This window comes from Drosophila simulans, chromosome 2L (genome assembly GCF_016746395.2).
Source record: "Drosophila simulans strain w501 chromosome 2L, Prin_Dsim_3.1, whole genome shotgun sequence".
NCBI lineage: Eukaryota > Metazoa > Arthropoda > Insecta > Diptera > Drosophilidae > Drosophila > Drosophila simulans.
This window is the reverse complement of record NC_052520.2, coordinates 21,566,824-21,579,705: the sequence shown is the minus strand read 5'-3', so window position 1 is coordinate 21,579,705 and position 12,882 is coordinate 21,566,824. Positions and strand designations below refer to the sequence as shown.

Here is a 12,882-nt window from a genome sequence, read left to right as displayed (position 1 = left end):
TAATTCTCGATTCGGGCCTAACTCGCATTATGATGGATGGTAGATGGATGGATCACCGACGATCGCTCTTTCATTCAGCGAGCTTTGGTTTGCGACCGCTCGGAAAATTGATTGAGCCACGCGTTCTCCTTTTCGCAGGTGATATTCTGGGCTTCCACAAAAAGCGGCGCTCGTATTTTGATTTCTGCGGCCGGCGTTCCCCTGCTTCCTGCTTGATTGATGTCTCCACAAAGAAGGCAAGTGCCGAGGCAGGTGAGTTTATAAAACAAAATTAAGCAAATAAACTGTCTCGCTGTGACGCTGATGTATGAATGGGTTATTGTTTTAAGGTTATACCTTGATTTGTGGGCGCACATATAAACACGGAGCTCTAAGTGGGTGGTGGTGGTGGTGGTGGCAGTGATCAATTGACCTGGGCCATTCAAACACAATTGAAATCGGAGGTATTAACCAGTGGTGTTATTTACTGCTGTACCCGTGCTGGCGTTCTCCTTGGATTTATGCGTTCTTTCGTTTTCAGATTTCCGCTTTGAATAATAAAATGCTTAACTAGAACAATCAATTTACAGATTTAAATATATGATCAAGCACATACACCTACACATATACCTAATTACCGATATAACGCATAAAAAACATATACATTTGTACATATAGGATAGAAGAAAGAGTTTCCGACCATTCGGGGTATAAACATATATTCTTGACCAGGATCACTAGCCGAGTCCCCCAAGACAATAAAATGTTTTTTATTTTGCTATTCGACTTGTTCATTTCTGTAGATACGCCAATAAAAAGACGCAAACAGCAGGCATGCCCCCAATTTTTAAAAATGTTTCGATTTTTACCTTTTCCCTAATTTTATTGTGCGATCGGCTGAGTAATGGGTATCTGGTGGTCGAAGAAATCGACTATATCCTTGTTTTTATTATTTTTAATTAATTCTTTTATTATTTTGTTGATGACCTAATAACAAACTCGACAGGGCGAAGAGAGCAGTTTTCTATTTCAGAATCTAATAGTTTCTGAAATTGAACGCACTTGTGATACATCAGCTCGTAATGGGAATTCCCTACCTCAAATCGATTGCGGGCATTATAAAAAGCGATGCCGATTGCCGTGCGGCATTTCAATTGGCTGCCCCCAAATGGATCGCGATGGGTGTTCGAAGATTTAATGGCGTTAATTGGCCAGGCAGAATCCCAATCTTCTCGGAGAGTGCCCGCCAGGTATTGATTGCTGATCTGATTCCCCCCTTGGGGATATATTTATTTTCACCCGCTTGCGAAAAGAACAAACATGCAAGTGTTCAAAGTTTTAGTTAGCTTCGAGTTTTATGCGCTTTTAATGGGCTTCAGCTCTAGTGACTCCCAGGCGAGTGGCCCCATCCTTTCTGGAGATGGAATTCAAGAGTGGGCCATAAATACCAGGAGCATTGCTCATAAATCTCTCACTGATTCCGCTGGCTAGCGGCTTAATTGGGTGCTTGGCATCTTTCGATATTTGTTTTGATTTCAAGAGGCACTGGTGCGCATCTCGGGGATATTATATACCAGCTAGCATTCACCATTTACCGCATACAAATACACTTCATTCGCATACCAAGAAATGGGGCAAATGTGTTCTTGGCCCCCACAAATCAAAACATCTGTCAGTCAGCGCTCGCAGCCTGACAACAATGTTGAGATACAAATTATCTAAATTGTATCTGTACAGAGCAAATGCATCTGGTGGATTTGTTTGTTTGTTTCTACATGGATTTGCTTGGATTTTCCTCTCCCGTCTTCTCCCCTACCACTTCCCCACGCAGACGATGACTTCTTGATTGGCCCAGCGCTGAGTTTGCTGTGCCCCGTCGCGTGGCTTTCCATTTTCCACTCTAACTTCCCGATCTCCAGCAATTACTCAGTGCTGGCATTTCAAGCCGAAACGATCTCGTGGTGAGAGATTTCAATTTAAACATTAAACTGACAGATTTATCAGGTATTAGACGATACATGCGTCAACACTGAGCTATCGTACTCTCGGCCCTGAAACCTCGATGTACACACATATGTGGTCCTAATTCCAGTTCTGAGTTCCAGGTCCAGCAATTATGTAACTAATGTGTAAGGAAGTCACACTGTTAAATGGACGAGAGTGCCAATAAGGAGTATTCTGTGATCTGATGGCTAATCGCACCAAACTTAAAATTCTGATATAGATAAGCTGCATTTCTGTTGATTAATATATAAAAATTCAACGAAAAAATATGTGCACAATGGCAATGGGAACGTTGATTTTCAGTTCTGGGATTCACTATGTGTGAAGTCATAGTTTAAAACCTCTACCACTCCAAATGAAATCATCGCAGTTGCCGAGTGATAGTCTTCACTGGTACATGGATAAGGGCACTGACCGATTTGCGTTTTGATCGAGGATTTGAGGAGCACGACTTTGTTTTTGGCAAATGATCGAGGCAAAAAAGCAACTGGAATCAACAAGCTTACTCATGTTGTTGTCGTTAAAGCGCCTTAGAACTGGCGACTTTCTTACTCCATATAAGGAAACCAATAAAATCGTAACTTTAAAAATCGATCCGCTAAATTAAATACCACAAACGAGTATTCGAAAATTGCTCTAACACTGACCCCAGCACAAATCCCCAAATACCCTAGTTGGCACACTGCCTCTTGATTTCTGTGATGAAGTGGTTCGTCGACCCACTTAGGTGGCTATCTGAATCTGTGGGTCGGTGAGCGGTGAGCGGTGAGCGGTGTGCGCTTAGCCGCAATCGTCACCATCCATCAATCAAAAGTGCTGCCGCATTTCCAAGTGACTGACTGGTTAGCTGGCTCCTTTCCCGTTGCGTGTGTTTGGATGACGCAGCGCAGTTGCCGGCCCCCTTCAGGCGTAGGTTCGCGGCATAATCAGTCGGAGGCCCCCCGACATTTGGCCAACTGTCGACCGATCGATCAATCACCTCCATCAGTTGAAACATCAAAAAAGAGAGCTGAGTTCTTTTTTGAGCGCCTTACTTTTTTCCGTGATAGGAGGAGAGTGTGGCGTAAAAGTTACAGCTCAGTCCGTTTTCAGTGTGCCCGTTGTCGAGTATTCTAGACTATTTTAAAGAATGGTGAGAAAAGTAGTTAAGATTAAGCAAGGAAGTAACCAAGTCCTCATGTCTCCCCGCATGAATGTCGAGCTCTTATGATCTAAAAAAGCTTTTTTTTTTTTTTTTTTTTTAATTAATTTATTTATTAAGGCATACGGGGAAGTCTTGAAGCCCCTTTGTGTCCTTCTTATCTATTAATTCAGCCCATTTGGGCTCGCCGGCTAACTATAGTTAGCTTTTTCAAATTTACAGTAATTTAACTACAATTACATAACAATCACATATAACAAATAGGATTTAGGAATTAAGATAAGCGTCAGCTTCTGCGGACCCTTGTCAAAGGAGATCGGGTAATGAGATCCCTCGGTTGCCTTCTATTGAGCCTCCTTGGTGGGCGAGATCTGTTTAGAGCGCTGGCCAGCCGATTTCTGTGGCGCTCCAGCCTGTCATGGTATCTGCTCGAGTGCTGGTTTATTTCGTCAAATACCGTTGCGAGTTTCAGGTCTCTGTGCAGGGTGGTGTTTCGAACAAACCACTCGCAGCCGGTGATGAGTCTTGCTACCTTATTTTGAATAGCCTGGATCCTTTTGATGTGGCTGTCGCATGCTAAGCCCCAAATTTGGCACCCATACTTCCAAAAAGCTATTGTGTTGTGATCTGGCATTAATTTTAACCGCCACAATCCGATAACTTTCAGGCCTACAACTTTGAAAAATGTTTTAACCTTTTTCATTTTATTATAGATATTGCCAGTTTGGAACAACCATCAACAACCAAACAATTAATAACATCAAATCCCAACGGGACGTGTCATTTTGGTCAACAGTTTCACCCACAGCAAATCGCGTTTGAGCTAACAAAGGTTACACCTGGTAATGTCAAGCCTTAAAGGGCCCCTCAAAATAAATGAATCGGAAAATGTTAAATACATATTTGAAACGGCGTTTGAGGCCAATGAGAATAATTTCCCATGTTGCACACATAAAATAAAAAATTATTTTATTTTTTTTTTTTGTTTCGGTACCACTTAAAATGCAAAGGAACAATTTATGAAAGTATAGGAGAGAAGTGGAGAGGAAACAAGGACTAAACACACGCACACCACCTGACTGATGGAATGAATAAATGAGCAGGGAGGGCTTGCGCAACAAGGAGGAGCATAATTTTAAATTTGTATTACCACCCAGAGCCCAATGAGGAGCAGCAACAAAGGAAACGTGAATATTTTCCACGCTTTCCAACTCCCAAGCTCCCCAATCCGGCGCACCACCACCCTCCACAACTCCCATTTGCTCTCTAAATGAAATGCTCAAGTGTGCAAGGAATTCTGATTTTTGCCAAATATCCTCCCTCACGTCGCAATAGGAATTTTCCCCTCCACAATTCCGTTCGTCATGTAGATCGCTTGCAAATCAATTTAATGTCAGTCATTTCGCTGCTAAGTGGGAAATTTTTTGAAATTTCATCAAAACCCGCTCCTTCCACACGGGCTATTTCCCCATTTGCCGCATTTCTCAAACATATGCTGCTCCGGGGAATTGGCTGCACTGAGGTACTTTTCCAGCGACGAGGAGACGCTTTTCGCATCTGAGCGTAACACATTTGAATGTAAATTTGCTCAGACGCCGTTGCATGTCCATGAATTCCAGCGGCCCGCCCGTCCTGCCACAGGACCTCTAACGTACCCTTCGCTGTGTTCGGGCACGGAGGAAAACAAATATTGTATTAAAATGCTGGAAGGCAGCTAAAACGCATAATAGTAAAATTTTATGATATTGCCGGCGTGAGGAAAACACGTCAGGCAGTTAGTCAAATAACGTAGCAAGAATATGTAGCTGCTGCCCGGAAAACGCGAAGAAAGAAGAAAAGCGCACACAGAAGGACAATGAAAGTTTATATGACGACTGACTGGAGCTGACAGCACGATCCGAGCAGAGAGTTAAGGTCGGACATAGTACACATGTATGCATATGCACAAGTTTTCTACTAATAGAAATACCAATAAGATGGTTTGTTGCGAAATAAACAATTAAAACTGCAGCATCTCTAAATATTAGGTATAAAAACCCATCTCCTTCAACCATGGGTTCATCATAAATAAACTATCGGAATGTGACTTTGGGATATGTTTGCGGACACTTCAATCGTACACTTGGAAATTGGAAATTGGGGATCGGTTGGCATATGTTTAATTCCCATATTATAAGCGTTTCACTTAACAGGGTGGGGACCACCGTCCGTACAACTGGGAAATTGGAAAAAGGTTCGCTTTTGGAATGAAAATCGAATAAAATCAAACGCAAAACAGGCGAGAAAACATTGTTTTTGATAGAAAAAAACAAAGGGAACATATCGTCGGTGGGGACAGAGTGGCCGCCAATTCACGCGAAACGCATTACCACACTCCAGCCCCATAAGAAAGTCCAACTACAGGAACTGGACCCCAACCATTTCAGCTGGGGCGTTAGAGCTGCACAGTATTTTATTGGGCGAAAATGATTTTTTATTTTCAATTTTCTGCTCAGTTCGAAAGTGGAAGTAAGAGTATCGTGTGTTACGAATGGTGAAGGCAATTTGATTTTGAATACGTTATGAGGCGCAAAATAAAAGGAACATAGTGCAAACAATTCGGAAGAACCGTAAAAATAAAGCCGAAATCGAACATGGCTTGAAAGCAACAATTCCGCAACCGGATCCCCGGGATAAAAGGGTTCTCCTCCCCTCCCAGTGGCAATTTTCTGATTGTTTGGCAGCCGCACTAAAAACTAATGATTTTTTATATGTTTGTTCAATGAGTCGTGCAAGCAAGCATCAAAGCCCTCCCGAAACCATTCAACACAGAATCTCCCCGATGCCAGTGCACCTTTTGGGAGGAGAATTACGAGTGCATATAAATTGGGGAGAATTAAAACGTTTGCTTGAGCCAAATACCCTTTTAATCTAAGTACAGCCAGTTTTTCACAACAGAGACTTGGGGCTGAAAAGTTGTCCTTCTGAAAGGGCAAATGTTCAGTGTTTAGCGTCATTGAGTCCAATCCTAGTTTTCGATATCAGCTGATGCTGTCGACATATGTAAATAGCTCTACTTTGCTCGCTTGCACAGATAGATGGTTTTAATAATTAGTAGATTACCGTGTCTGTCAGCATCGGCCCACTAGTGACTGGAAGCTGTAGTTGCCGATGCTAAGGCTTTTGGTTTTGCCGCCTCTGAAAAGGGACACAAATCACACGAAATGGCGAGCTCTGCGCGAAAAACATCTGACGCGATGGCGAAGGACTGAGTGGGGGAAATAATGGTATTTTTGAAATGGCCCCATATTGCACTTCACCAGTAAAAGGGTGGTGCGGGCCACTGACGGCCGAAGGGTCGACTGACAGTCGACGGACTGCGTTCGATATTTTAATGGGCCAGACGTCATTTTGGGCCCGCCATTTGGATCCTGGCCGCCACCAAAGCGCAAAATTTATGACAACATAACGAGCCAGACGTTGGCCGGCGGGGGGTGTTGCACATCGGTGGGAAGCGGGAGAGGTGGTGAGAGATTCAGCTTGCATTAAATGCGACGTTTGGAGTCGAAAATAACAATAATCATAATTAAGGATATGCATATGCACATTCCAGGACATGCAGCTTTGAGTCCTGCACGCAAAAAAATCGAATTGGGTATAAACAAAATAATATTTCTATACAACTCCCTTAAAATTAAATATAAATTAGTATTATTTTTTTGACACGAAACTATAAAAGTCGTCTGAGATATACGCTACTCGACCATTAATATCGAATTTCAAGTATTACAACTTTTCGTTTTACAAATTACTACGTTTAATTAGGCAGCATTACGAACTAAGCAGACTAATAGAATCAGCGGGGATCTGGTAGTCGGTCACTCAAAAAAATAGTTCATCCGCGCTTTTCATCCTTTTCTCCAGTGTCTGTTGATCCTCTCGTGGAACGGTGGTAGCCAGGGGTGGGTGGTAAATCGATCCATTTACAACTGCGAATGCGAATCCGAACATTCCGCACGAATGATGATGTCCCTGTCCTGCAGTGTCCGCAGTCAGATATCATTGAATAATGACTGTTAATACCCTTCAATGTGCTCGGGCTCTGTGCATGTCGCTCCGTCCGTCTCTTTCGCCCATCCATTTCCCGTCTCCCTCTCCGGCCGAGGCAGTCACTCTGATTTTGCCCATTGCCAATCGGATCTGCCATCGCACCCAAATGAAGTGGATTTCAATGCACTGCACGGCCAAGTCAGCATGGCCTGCGGAGAGACTGAAACTGAGAGGGTGCGTGGACAGCGGGCGGATTGGAAAGGGCGAAGTGCATGAAATAATATGCGAATTGGGCGAAAAGTTCGATTAAGCAAAGCCCGTTTGTTTTCGGTATTGCAGCTCTGTTAAAAAAATAATTACTCTTATAGTGGTACGGTTCCGAAAAGGCAAGAATGCTATAGAAGAGTTCCTCGACTATCAGATACCCGTTACTCACCTAGTGGGATCCGTAGAAATTTCAAATGTAAATTTAAAAAGTGTTTGACAAAAGCTGGCAAAACAAATAATAAAATAAAATATCTAGAGCATTGTGTTCAAAATGCTCTTGTCATTTAAAAAGCAAGAAGCAACACAATTGATAAAATAAAAAAATTAAAACTTGTTAAAGAGTGTACTACAACAAACATGCGCAGGCTAGATATTATTAGAATCTGCATGTTTTTTGCTTTTATAGTTTATTGAATCTCCAAGTTCATGCGGGCGGATGGACAGACGAATATGGCTAAATAGTGATCCTGATCAAGAATATTTATACTTTAAATAGTCGGAAACGCTTCCTTCTACTTGTTACTTGTCCTGTTACTTGTTACTACTTGTTACATACTATACCCTTCAAGTTTTGAGTAACGATCAGAATTACCTTAAAGTAATTAAATACAGCACAATGTAGCATGCCCACACTTTTGAAAAATGTTTTTTTTTATTTTCTTATTCGTTTTGCGAAAAAACAAACAAAGAGTCCCAAAGCTGTCTCGACAACTAATTTGAAAAAAGGTTTTGATATTTTTATACCCGTTACTCGTAGAGTAAAAGCAAAGAAACACTAAAATAATGTCTTTGGTAAAAGGGTATACTAATATTTAATATTAATATTTTTCATTTTTATTTGTCTTGAAAAAATTTTGCCACGCCCACCCTAACGCCCTAATATGGAAAAGTGTTTGCAAACAACTTGAATATTTTAAAGCATTATTGGGAAAGTAAAACGATACAACGAACTCTAATTGATGAAATTTTGTGTGCGTACATTTGCGAGCATATTTTAAATTATTTAGCGATAGAACATATATTTTTAGAAATAGCATTTCTAAAGACGTTGTACATAGATGAGCGAATTAGGCGAATTATAAATTAGCTAACGGAGTAGGATTTTTCCGAAATTTCCCCGAAGAAACATTTTGCTTGCATTTTCATTGGTCGCTCTTTATAATCCGCATTATTGTTGTTGGTTGATGAAACTTTCTAGACACGTTTCATCGACTTAATCATTCTGACTAATAAAGGCGTTTGCTCCCTGGATCTGCCTTACATAGCAAAAAACCTAGGATCTGGTTAAATCAACATACATATATCAGTATGTAAAACATGTTATTTTTATCCGGAGCAAACAACGAAGTGCAATGCCGACAGCTTGCACAGAAACGACTCCGGACTCAACTGCTGTTGGGTCCATTAGCAACGACAACACGGAGCTGCGCTAGACAATGGATTCACTATCAACTGGAGTTAGTAATCAATCGATTTCATTTAAAAGTTCACTCGAACACCGCTTAGTAAAAGCATGAGTTGCGAGTCTTTGAACAATACACCAATTAAAAAGCATTTAACGTTCCATCTCTATCAGTCAAAAAGCGTATCTGGTAGTCTTCGTATAAAGCCAACACTAGGTAAGGAGTGCTCAAAGTCGAAAATTGGTTTTAATTAAATCGAACTCAGTTTTTTCCGTTTTTCGTTTGCTACTCCCTCCACGCCGCACTTTCTGTCGTTGGCGTGGCTGCTCTTCATTCGCACCCGCCTTTGCATGCGAATGAGGCAGGACTGAAATGAAGTGGGTGAGTGAGAGTGAGTGAATCGCAACTGATGGCGGATGGGGAAGTGGACGTCGACATGGCCATGGACAGGATGTGGACACAAACGCATTTAACGCTGACGCTGCGAATTGGACGCTTCACAGCGGGCGCCACAAGCCCCATCGCTGCCCCTTTGATTGAAATGTTGTCTGGCACTGCAGCAGTGCAGCAGTGCAGCAATGATGCGGAGAAAGCGGAAGGGGTCTTCAAAACAGTTGAAATGTCGGCGGGTTGGCATTCTGTTTTTTGTGCTCATTGCAACAGAAAATGTTGCACCAACCACGACCCACGTTGGTGGGTGATGTATGGTCGGTCACTTTGCGGACACATAGTGGACACTTGGATTAACATGACGTAATTGATGCGGGAAGTGTTGAGTGCGTGGCAGCTGACAGGGCTTCTTCCTTTTTCGCCGCGCACACACGGAATGGCTGGCTGCAAAAGCTCTTTGACATTGAAAAATTGAAAAATAAAAATTGAATTGTAAAATTGTAGAAAGCGTTTTTTACCCTGTAATAAAACAATGGTCACAATATATACATTTATGTCATGCTGAATGCCATTGCTCAGCGAACTAATTCTTTTCAGAGTGCAGTCCTGTTCTTCGACCGACGCTTCCACTTCTTTCCCATTCCCGCCTTCCCCGGTTTTCAACTTCCAAGGCAACATTTCGTGCGGTTGTGTGCACTCATCATACTTGCAACCGTGGAGCTGGGGTTTTATCGATGCCCACCTGACCGGGGGATGGCTGCATTGCAAATTTTTGCAGCCGAACACGCAACGTGCATTTGGCAGTCGGAACAGTGCGATGGAAAGGACGACGGCCAGGATGTCCTGAGAGGGGCAGCCAGACGCTGCCAATATTGACTGAGCCAGAGTTCTCGCTTCAGTTCCCTTCTTTCTTCTCCACATATAGCGGTGTGAGTGGGCGTGTGTGTTATCCTTGCATTGCGATGCGATGCGATGCGAGAGTATTTTTAATAAAATAAACCCAGAAATGTAATCAACATAAAGGATTTCACAGAGCATACATGAAATTTTCTGCTGCTGATGCTAGCATGGAAACGCTTAACGAGATACCACGTAGATATCATTGAAGATGTCCACCCCCTCCTCATCTTGCTGAGCTGCACAGTGGCACAAGCTAATTCCAAAAGGCAATCGCTTAAAAATTTAACAATTTTCCGCCAAGCAAAAAAATTTTTAAAAATTTCTGATGCTGCCTCTAGTTCAAATAAAACATAAAACATTCCTTTACCATGGTGGTGCGCTATATGCAGAGGAAAGACACTACATAATTTGTTGTCCAAAGCAATAGTCAATGTTAATACTCATAACTCGTGGGATACAATAGTGTACTTGACTATAGCATAAGTATATATATTATTCATAGAGATAACTAGCCGATTTGATCTTGGGAACTTTTGAAATCAGAACTTTTAAAAGCGAACTTAGCACTTTGAATTAAAAGTTTATTAAAACACCAACAGATGTCGGTATTTCCAAGCAGAGATCAATTTATTTTCAGAGTAATGGGTATCAGATTGTCTAGCTGTTCGACTTGCTCGTTTTGAAATACATGTGCAATTATCGTGACTTGAGATGACCTGACCGAGGACCAGACAAGCGGTAATACAATATTACCCGGTGGGTCGCATGCTGATGACAGTTTATTAAATCGATTACTTTCGGTTTTTCATATTCTAAATAAACACACTTTTTCTCTGAAATCTCAAAGTGGGTGTGCTGGAACGGATTCGTCTTGGCGCCTGACCACACACTGGGCAATCATCGTTGTTACCATTGTTGTAGCTGGCCATTGATAGGACTCTGTGCTGAAAAATATACAGACTCGTATTAAAGAATCCTTCTGAATAGCTTTCCTTCCGTTGCTCCCCATTGTCAGGCCAGCGTCACTGCAGCGCAGGAAGCATCGTCGAGAAGATTAGCTTAGAGCTAATCAAAAAAGATGGAAAACATTTCACATTTTGCATTAAATTGACTTTGCAAGTGACGGCGTTTCGCAAGTTGCATCCTCGGCTAAAATTTACCTCTGCGTAATTCATGCAAGTCGAGAGCTGGAGGTAGAGGTTTAAGGTATGTTGTCCAGATTTCCAAACGTGTGCCTAATTCGAATCCGTGTTTGGTCTTCTGATTTTGACAACTGGCCAACTGAGTCATACAGATAAACGGTATAATGGATATCCAGGCTTGTGAATGCTCGTATTAATTTGACGTGTACGTTGACCAATTTAAGTTGGGTTATCTAACATTTTGGTTAGGTATTTTATTATCGTTATTCAAGAAGTTCGATTTGAATAAATACTGTATAGAAGACCCCTTATTGGTGTCTCGTAGAACCAAACTCAGAACCAATGGATCGCTGCTGTCTTTCTGATCTAGTCCCAAGGATTCACATATTCACATGCGCAGATCTGCACCGAGCCCTGAGCCCAAGTGGCCACATGTGGTGCCTTCTGCTATTCGCATTGCATGTGGCTGACATCGTATGGCGGCACCGCGATTGCGTGCTCGTGATGTGAAGGTGGCTTCACTGCACCTCTGGATCTCTCTGATGGTAAAACGCTTCTGGGTTGAAACTGCAACAGCTAAAACAAGAGCCACAACAACCTCATCAGCAGGGGTACAAAACCTACAAGCGCACAAACTAGAAAACAACAAAACAACACGTACAACAAAGTCCGGCCAATGTGAGTGCCGATAATTTAAACGATATTATGAGTAATTGCAACAGGCGCGGGAGCTGGGCAATAGCTGCAGGAAGTGCAGATATTTCCTCAGCTGGCGGCTACTCGACAGTCATGCAACATTTGCCATTCTCGTCGAGAGTATTAATTCATCTGCCCGTATCCAAATGACTCGGCGCAGAATGCCCATAAATTGTACAGCCTTATATGCTTTGCTTTAAACTCATGAACTGCACGTTAACCATAACCATCTTGGCGGAACTAAATGCAAACGAAGAGAGTGCATTAGGTGGTCTTCTTTCACATTCCGTTGGCTTCAGGATGATTTCTAAAGATCTTTCCATTCAGCTCCAGTAGCAATCACAGGATTATGAACTTGTCATTGCAGTAATCAACTAATTTTGAGGATAAAAGTGACGTTTTTACCGAACGAAACCAAAATGTGAATGGGCTGTACTTATCATCAAAAAATAATATCGTTAATCAATCTATAAGTATACTTACAAGTACAATTATAAGAATATTTTTTTGCTTGTGCTTTATGTTGGCAGTCCTTCAAGGTGTTCTATTACAGCGCCACCAAGCCTCTTAAATTTATTCATCTGCGCAAATATGAATAATTGCACACTCGTACTTATATCTGCAGGGGTAGTGCCTACCCCTGACATGTGTTTCTATCGGGCATATAGGCGTCTAATTGATTCTGTTTTGCAATTGTCTGGGGTCCAGTACTGCAGTTAAGCGGAATGTCAATGCTAATAACAATAATCGTCATGTAAATTGCTTTCATCTGGCTTGTGCCCCCACATTTACAATCTATCGGTAGACTAAACAATTCGACTTAGTCGTATTTATGGGTTCGCTGGGCACCGAACTGGTTCTTGAATCGATGGTCCGATTGCCGGAGCCTTTTTGGCGAGGCTTGAGCAAGGTAAATCCTACGGCTTCACCG

The 12,882-nt window shown here is 42.1% G+C and overlaps 1 long non-coding RNA gene across 2 annotated transcripts; it reads right to left on the bottom strand.

Moving 5' to 3' along the window:
* Nucleotides 1-10,699: 10,699 nt before the first annotated feature.
* Nucleotides 10,700-12,650, bottom strand: LOC27206902. Of its 2 annotated transcripts, XR_001600198.3 has the most exons (3): nucleotides 11,274-11,424; nucleotides 10,940-11,178; nucleotides 10,700-10,881 (listed from the first exon to the last, which is right to left on the bottom strand). It is a non-coding gene; the product is annotated as an uncharacterized LOC27206902 (long non-coding RNA). The 2 variants fall into 2 exon arrangements; XR_001600197.3 differs by having other exon boundaries at nucleotides 10,875-11,178; nucleotides 11,274-12,650.
* Nucleotides 12,651-12,882: the final 232 nt, after the last annotated feature.